The following is a 9,659-nucleotide window of genomic DNA, read 5'->3' as shown; positions in this document are numbered from 1 at the left end:
AACAAATAATTTTCAAAAAATGACAGTTAGCTTTAAACAGAAGGCCAAGTCCCTTTGATCAGGGTTCATTATTAATTATTTCAGTTACTGTAGAGGGAGTGCAATGTTTCTTTTTTTTTTTCAGAACTCACAAACTCGTCAAAACAAAAACGCAACATTTCAACAATTTAGTGCCTATTTCAGAACAAAGCAAATTAATGATGTATCAACAGATCGGCTACCAATCTTATCAGCTGACGTTCACCTTTAATCCTTCAGTCCTGCTTAAATTCAGTGACAGGTTTTATTTATTTATTTATTTTAATAAATTGCAGCAAGCACGCATATAGCACTACTTTAATGAATAAACATTTGATCAGATTAATCTTTAATGTTCATTGCTTGTTTATGTCAGTTTACAGTGCGTAATTTTAAGAGATAAAACATTTTATTAAAAAAATTCCATAGAAGTAATTTTCATCATTAGTTCATATTAACTAATGTAGTTAACTAAGGAAACCTTACTGTATGTAGCTGGGAACACATTTGCCCCGACGAGCTAAAGGTGACATTGACAGAACCAGTCTTAAAACTGACGAGAAGCAAATGCATCTGGATTAGAAGTAATGCTTTATAACGTAAATTCTGTTCAAGAGAATTTCAAGTGTGACTTTAAGATTACAAATTACAGTCAGACAAACGATCCAAATCCTCCAAAACCTTAACTGATCTTCATAGATCTGATTCATTGTCTTTTCTCTTCAGTCTGCGTGGATGCAGTATTACAGAGAAACAGTGTTTCATCCTGACTTCAGCTCTGTGTGTTAAAAACCTTTCACACCTGAGAGAACTGGACCTGAGTGGGAATAAAATAGAAAACAAAGGAGGTGAAGCATGTATCTGAAACACTGAAGGATGTACGCTGTAAACTGGAGAGATTGAGGTCAGTAACACACACTACAAGAATCAAAATGATTAAAATCATTCAACAGTTTTTAAACAAGACACTTTATAGTCTGTATATTGTAAAGAGCCTGTGTATGTTTGTGATCTGGTGAAGTCAAGATGATCTCTCTTTTTAGGTCTTTACAGAATGTTTTTATTTTCTGCTTTCTCTCTTTTCTCAATATAGGTTAAGATACTGTTATATAACAGATGAAGGATGTTCTGTTCTGACTTCAGCTCTGAAATCAAAACCCATCACACCTGAGAGAGCTTGGACCTGAGTGAGAATGAACTAGGAGACTCTGGAGTGAAAAGCCTCGGTGATCTACTGAAGAAACCCACAATGCAAACTGGAAATACTAGCGTTAGTATCATAATACTGTACAGCAGCTACAGAGAGTAAAAAAATCACTGTGTTTAGTTAAACAGGTCCAGTTTACAGTATTTAAACTGTAGCACTGCATCTGTACTGTAACTCTTTTTTTTCTCTACTGATCAAACTTAATAATAGTTGTCTAACACCGTGTCTACACCGAACATGACAAAATACAATATAATCTGTTATGCTGTCTACACTGGATGCGGCACGGCACGACAAATTCCTGACAGTAAACTGCTGCTGTATTCTGTTTATGACGTACTGACACAAATTTCAAATGATTTTCAACGGTTGCTTTGTGGTGTCCAGTGTAGACACACTTTAGCTGGAATGCAGGGTCACCTCTTCTAAACCCTCTGGAATCTGCTACCCAGTGTTGTGGGCAATGTGTGCCTCTGCTGAAAGATGGGCTTATTTCTGATTACGTTCCCACAACTTCTCTCCTCCTGTTTGAGATTGCACAATAAACTCTGTTGTGGCTGTCGTGTCCGGTGTAGACACACTGTAACTAGGAAATAATTGGGTTGAATTTAAAGTATTTGATAAACTGTTCTGGTTGTGTACATGTTCTGCAGAAATATTAGGAGATTCACGTGTGCTGCAACAATAGATGAGAGACAAAGAAGTGTATGTCTCTATTTTTTTTTAAAAATGAATGAGAAAAAAACAACAGCTTCTGGCATTTGAAACTTAAAAACAGTTAAAAACAGTTAAACTATGGCAACTAAAGACTATATGGAAGACTATATGCCTATTGCTGCTCTTTTATAAGATGGCCATCAAGGATCTGAACCATTTTCCTTTCTGTTTCTGTCTTCAGTCTGTGTGAATGCAGTATTAAAGAGAAGCAGTGTCTCATCCTGACTTCAGCTCTGAAATCAAACCCGTCACACCTGAGAGAACTGGACCTGAGTGAGAATGAACTAGGAGACTCTGGAGTTGAAAACCTTGGGCTTCTGTTGAGCAGTTCACAATGCAAGCTGGAGAAACTACAGTTAGTATCATTACTCTGTGCAGCAATTACAGTGTGATTTAAATGTACTATTTATTAAGAAAACAGGGCACAAGTTATTAAATGTATAGTGCTGAATTTTCTGCATTTACCCTTCTAAAGAAAGATTCAAAAGTACTGTCAGCTAATGGACTGATGGTCCAGTATTTCTGTCAGCAGAAAGATTTATGTGCTGAAATCTGACAAATTTGCTGCAAAATGAGACAGAAGTGAGCGGACAAAAACTTGCATGACAATAGATTATTCTGATAGGGCTGGGAATTGTTTTTGTTGCATACTGTTAATCTACAAATATACTGAGGTGCAAATATTTTATTTTTTTTTTAGTTTTTTTTTTTATTATGATTTTATGTTTTTTTTATTATGTTGTTATTGAAATTTCTAAAAAATGAAATGAAAATCAGTTTACAAATGGTGAATTTATAAAAAATAAATTAAGAGCCACAGGCCTGTATTTAAAACCTTTTTTTTTTCTTTTTTTGTATAGGGTCCTTTTTTAAACAATAATAGGGCCATATAGAATGATGTTTTTAATTTTTCTGGTAATCAGATGAAGGCATAAAACAATTTAATTTATCCTAATCAACTGAAAAATCTTTTTATTTTTTGGCAAACAAAGTGCTGCACAACAGAGGTTTACTCTTAAAATTAAAAAGAAAACAAATGTGATTATTCATTTAAAAATAAAGAATTATTAATATTTATTATTAGTAGTAGCATTGTTGTTACATTGAGTCTTAAGACTGCTAAATAGTAATATATTTTTGACAGTTTCTTCACGACCTTTATTTTGACGGTTTGCCTTAAGGAACTTGTAGCTGCTGTGTAGTTAAAGTTCAATATTTGTCAATATTATATAAGTTTAATCATTGCAGCTTTACATGCTAATGTTAGCTTTGAAAGTGTTCACATAGCCTAACGTCAGCAGCTGTACGGGACGACTTCAGCAAACGTTTATAAAGGTCAACTTTTCATAAAACGTAAGCATTAATGTCTACAAATATAAAAGTATAAATACCTTTTCGACCAACGAAAGCGAAAACTCAATTAAAACAGTCACCAGGAGGACCGTTAACTGTCATTACACAGCTGAGCGTTACCATGGATACATGCTGCAGTGACGTCATTCGATCATGTGCTCATTTGACCATTTTTGAGCTAAAATAATACATTTCCTAAATAACTTTTCTTGTCGGCTTACAGTTTAATACATAAATGGAAATAATTAATTTATTTGTCTTACCTGTGTTATTTTCCACTTTCTTTTCTTCATGTTTCCTTGGCTGCATTCATCACTCTATAACATTCTTGTAGAGCTTCTGGGATGCAACCTTATTTTCTTCATTCATGGGGAATGCATAAACCTAATTGTAGCCCAGATATTCAATTATATTATTGAAGGTTATCATGATTTTTATGTTTAAATGATGAAAACAGATTCCTGATTTGATGACAGTTACTCCTATTTTCTTTTTCCAGGAATGAAAATTATTAATTTAACATTAACTTCATTTTACAATGTATTCAAATCTATTATACTGTAAAAAATAATAATATAAATCTGCAAAACAAAACTTTTTTCATAGACTGTATAAAAACATGGATGTATTGTCCGTGACGTCACCCGTAGACTCCTGAAGAGCAGTTTTGAAGCTCAAAGTGTGCAGAGCGGGCCGTCGCCATCTTTGGCAGCAACGTCACCCGCGCGACTCTCCGGACATTCGAAAATGGGCAAAAAGGCAGGAGCTCACTGGTGAAGCCACACCCACCTAGCTCGACGGTGATGACAGCAGCGGCAATCCACGTCACTCAAGTGGCTACGCCTTTAATTATGCAGAACTTTAAGGCTTAATATAATTTAAACGGATGAGTTATGAAAAAATTCACCCCCCTCACTGTTGTCATGAATGGCAAAATTAGCTATATAGACTTAAATCATTTTTTGAACCAGGCTTGTAAACATGTTTTTTTCTGCTGTAAAGTTGGGCATTTTAACATGGGCAGTCTGTGGGACTGACTCCCTTTTGCAGCCAGACTCAAGCAGCCAGTCGATGAATTACAGTTTTAGTCACTTCCTTGTTGGCTTCACGAGAGAGAGCAGGAGGTTGCCGCTCGATGGAAATATTCAAACCACGTGTGTTACAACTAACCCCGCGTTACTTTGTGCCCCGCGCTCCCCTACAGTTACATTTATTTTGTAATTAAATTACATATAACCCCAACACTGGTCAGGTCTGGTGATTAAAGGGCCACGCATATGGCGACAGTATTTTTTAAGTGTTGTAATGGAAATGGCAGATGAGGGACGAAACAGGGACGTTCTCAAACTGGCTCGGACGAATGTCCTCCGGAGGCCGCCAGCGAATGTCAAAAAGAGGACCAAATGCGTCAGCAAATGTTACATTAGGAGTGACAGGCTTTCTGTTGTGATAGTGTGCAAGATAAATAAGAGCATGACATCTAGTGGAGAAGACTATTGAAAAGATTCACATTTATCAAATCTTCTTTTAAATGTTTCCTGAAATAAATATCGGAAAAGATAGATTCACGACTCTTGAGAATCGATATCGAATCAACATCATTTTAAAAAACGATTAATTGAAAGTGTTTTTTTTTTTTTTCTGAGCCCTATATTCTGACAGAATAAAGTGTTTTCTATAACACTGATGGTGCTTTTCACTAAATCTAAAAGGGGTCATGAAATGCATGCGTCTGGGGTTTGTTTATGAAGTCAGCAATATTCTTTTCTCTCCAAAAGTTTGTAAATGTTTGTAAAATTGATCATTTTCTATCCTCATTTTAACTTTGTCAAAAACACGATTTCATAAACCCAAGTAGACACCTTTGATTTTTCTCACACTAATAATGTGAAAATAGTCCATTGAAATGTTTCAGTCAGTTCTACATTTATAATTCACGAAATCAGATCTGCATTTATAATGTATTTTGACTGAGTGATGATTGTGTAAACTTGGGTTGAATCTAGTATCCTCAAATCCTGGCTAGGAATTGGTTTATAGTTCTATAATATATTTTTTCATGCTTTTGCTGGTGTATTAGTGTGCAATATGACATTTAGTTATGATGCACGCACACATAAACTTAACATGGATCTGATTAATTGTCTTTTCTGTTTCTGTCTTCAGTCTGTGTGGATGCAGTATTACAGAGAAACAGTGTCACATTCTGACTTCAGCTCTGTGTTTAAACCCATCACACCTGAGAGAGCTGGACCTCAGTGGAAATAAAAAAATAAAAAACACAGGAGTGAAACACTTATGTGACGTACTGAAGGATTCAGACTGTAAACTGGAGAGACTGAGGTGAGGAATGTGCTTAAAAATGCTTAAAATCATTTCAACATTGCAATTTAATTATAACACTTTCACTCAATATCTCAAAAAGAGTCTGAGTTTACATTATATTTGTATATAAATAATAAATAATATAGTATTTGTGTATAGTATATAAATAATTCCTGTTGTGTTTTATGAATTGATGAAAGCAGGGTCTGTTATAAACACCTGACAGATACAAAACACATGGCAGGTGATTATTTCATTACTGATTATCTTTAAATGTGCAGTGTGGCACAAAGAACCTCAGAATAAATAATTCATGAATAAATGTGTAACTACAAGACACTTTTATAAAAATGATGAGGCCACAGAGTGAACAACAGCAGGGTAACAGTATCAGCCAAGCTGCTGAAGTACATGCGCCTCACACCAGAAGAGTGTAAGAAACAGAGCGCAAAAAAAGCAATTAGTTTAATGTAAGAAATTATGTTTGTGATAACTGTAATGATATTATAACATTAACAGAAAATAACAAGAATAAGCATAAGCATAACAATGCTTTTGAAAATACAATAAAACAGTAAACAAAATGGTAAAATTAATCAAATGTTTCAAAAGAACACAGCTTTAAAATGTAATAATTTAATACAGAACCTTTTTAAATATATATTTATTCTGGCATGTTTTAGTCCAGATTAAAATGTAAAAATATTTTAGTAAAAAAAAAAAAAAATTGAAAATAAGTCTTTAAATATTTAGTGTTGTTTGATAAACAGAAAAAATCTGAATAGCTTATTGAAAACATGCAAATATTTTTGACTTCTCTGTGAAAGGTGATGTCAGGAACAGAAAGTAGTGCAGTCTGCTGTGTTTTGTTTCTGGGGGTTTCCAGGGAACGTGCTTGTAGAGAGTTCGTGGGTGGAAAGGAAGAGGACAAGGGGTCGGCTTGACTGCTGACAATGTTTTATTAAATTCAACACTCTTAAATCAAAGTGGTGCTTCCTCGCAGCGGCATAAACACAACGTTCAAATCACTTCCGTGTTCGTATTTTCCAGGTCAGCACTCATCAGCAGTCCTTCTCTCTCTCACCTACTCCTGTTTCTCCTGGCGTTATATACTCTTTCCACGCCAATTACTGAAACAAGAGACAGGTGTGATTATTCCTTCCAAACCACACACTCACCGTTCGTCTCCTGATTCTCTCCTCCCGCTGCAGACTTCACTAAACCACGCCCCCCCCCCCACCCCGCTACAGTGCCGAGAGTAATACAGTACGGCTGTTCACTGACTGTCTGAGAGTGATGCATTCATTGCTGAAGCAAAAGTATGTTTGGTTCATTATCAAACTCTGGTGTAACAAATTAGACTATGGCGGACCACCAGAGTTTAAATAATGAAAGGGAAACACTATGAATTTCTCTGCCACTGGAAAGTCATTATGTGAAACTCCTCATCACATGGTCTCCTGTTGAAGTGACTGTGATTTTGTCTAGTACAAAATGATGCTAAGAAATGACAAACGTGTCTGTGTCCTCTGGGTTAATATCACACTCTGTGTTAAAGGGAAAATAATTTTCTTCCTCTGTCTGTCTTTCTCTTTCTAGTCTTGATTTTGTGTGGCATTACAGACGTTTCTTCTTTACCTCAGTCTTTGGCTGAAACACTAAAGCCCTGCAGTTTTTAAAAGAGCTTGATCTGAGTAACAATAAAATAAGAGACTCAAAGAAGCAGAAGCTCAGTGATGTGCTACGAGACTCAAACTGTAAACTGAGGTGAGTGAACATCCATGTGTCGATGTCATGCTAACACAAACAGACAAGCATCATGTATCTTGTTTAAATATATTTCAAAAATTAAACAAATATTTTTGTTACAGTCTACTTTGTAATTATTAAAATATAGTACAAAAAATTTCAACGTGTTCCACTCAACACTGTTGTTCTCTTCTGATTCCTTCTTACAGTCTGGAGAAAGAACAATCGATCGGGAGAACTGTTGTGAACTACTTAAGTGGATTGTTAACTCGGTCTAAAGCTCCGGAGGATCCTGTGAAATCAACAGAACAAGACAAGTCATCATCAGATGAGGAATCCTCAGAAGGTTCTCACTATAGTACTGTTATAAATCAATATGTGTGATGGTAATTTTGGTGAGATGTTGCTAAATAGCAAGCAATTAATATAAACAATGCCAAACTTACAGCTTCAAATAGCACTGCTTCAACAAATCTAAAGTTATTATGCTAACTGTTATATATTACTATTTAAAAATGATTACTAATGCATACATGTGGAAGAGGATTAGACCTTCAAATGAAATAATGCAGCATTAATAGAAACATACATGAACACAGAGAAATGTTATTTTTTTTATTGTTGGTTTTCTATTCATTTGAATGCTATTTTGCTTTTTTTTTTTTACAGGTGAAACAGGAGTAGAGGCTGCTGAGCGTGTTGGTTTTGTGTTGGTTTGGAAAGAATACAAGTCTATAGTATAAGACCTTCATCATGATGTCAAGATTAAACTCATCCATAATGGAGCTGTTAAAATATCTTTGATCATAACTGTGAATGTAATTTAGCACTTCTATATCAAACGACATAAACTGAAAGTATAAAATGAATATGTAATTATGACGAGTGGGGCGGGTTCCGGAGCCGTGGGGAATGGAGCGAGGCCGGTGGAGTGATTGGGAACGGGGAGCGACACCTGCTCCACTCTTCTTTTCCGGTCTCGAGTCCCCACGGAGGAGATTGGGGAGGATACAAAAGAGGAGCGACGACAGTGAAGGACTAGAGAGGACCAGGCCTGGGTTTTATTTTGGTTTGGTTTTTTGTGTTTGTGCGCAGCAGTCACCCGTCTAGGGGCTGTCGCGCTATTTATGTTTAATTTTGGTTATTAAAGTTTTATTTGAATGTTCGCAGGTCACCAGCCTCCTCCTAGCCCCGTCATTATGGGAGTTTTTTATCGTACATCAGTAATTAATATGGGCACATGTACACAGATTCCAATCCAGTGATCTATAATTGAGTCATTTTTAGAGATTAGTGGTCCTGTTCTTATTTATATTTCTTTATACCATTGTTTTATTTTACATACGTTTATGTATGTTTTTCATTACATTTTCTCTGTACATTTTATATACAGACTGTTTAAATGTGGTTTTTGTAAGTTCTTTCTGTCTCATGAGAAACATGTCCTCTGCACTTAAGACAAGCTTTTACTGATGTACGAGTTGTGGATGAATCTGTTCTCACTCACACCCAGCACAGACTGATCTTTATCACGTTTAGAATTTTTGTAGCATATTATCTGCTTTCAGTCACTAGTTCTGATTGTACATTGAATGCTTTTTGTTTAGTGATTTGAATTTTCTCTTTTATTGTACTGTAATGTTTTGGCATATTGTAACTTTGCAAATAAAAAAAACTTGATCATTTTATTTAGTGTGAAGAGTTTTATTAGTTCAGTCGCCAGCTATCAAGTATAATTGGTAGATACAGCACCGTAGATCCCAAGATTTTCCTGCTTAAAGTTGTACACTTGCAACTAAAAAAGTTCACATCTGCAGTTCCTCGAGCTCAACGCCAGAGATAAACCACATCACACTGAAGTACAAGAAAGCAGGTTCAAGCATGTCACTGTAGGTAGATACCAAACCCACTAGACTGGTAAAAAGGGGGAGTACCAATCCTTCAGCACGAGCTAGTATTTTAGCAGCTCTGTGTGTTGTGATTGCTTTTCTGCTGCTGGATCCATTATTGGTCTCTGGGCTCCACCATATTCCCCTGATCCCCCATCACTGTCTGATACTTTAGTTAACAGCTTAAGGTACTGAATATGAATGAATGATTTTTGTTTTTATTCATACACAGAATTCTATGCGCATGAATTATATATAATTTACATTAGAAAACACATACTAATTACTTTATTTGTAAGTTTGTAATATTGAATTAAAATGTAATGCACAATTACTGCATATAAATCCGAAATTACTAGTATATAATTTCCAAATAGTGTGCAGATTTCTCACAAAATGGT

At 35.5% G+C, this 9,659-nt stretch overlaps 1 long non-coding RNA gene across 1 annotated transcript; it reads left to right on the top strand.

Moving 5' to 3' along the window:
* The first annotated feature begins 7,232 nt into the window (after positions 1-7,232).
* LOC109047229 lies at positions 7,233-8,068 on the top strand. The gene is made up of 3 exons (XR_006159957.1): positions 7,233-7,387; positions 7,579-7,715; positions 8,039-8,068. It is a non-coding gene; the product is annotated as an uncharacterized LOC109047229 (long non-coding RNA).
* Positions 8,069-9,659: the final 1,591 nt, after the last annotated feature.

Source organism: Cyprinus carpio, unplaced genomic scaffold, assembly GCF_018340385.1.
Source record: "Cyprinus carpio isolate SPL01 unplaced genomic scaffold, ASM1834038v1 S000006805, whole genome shotgun sequence".
Taxonomy (NCBI): domain Eukaryota; kingdom Metazoa; phylum Chordata; class Actinopteri; order Cypriniformes; family Cyprinidae; genus Cyprinus; species Cyprinus carpio.
This window is presented reverse-complemented; position numbering and strand designations above follow the sequence as displayed.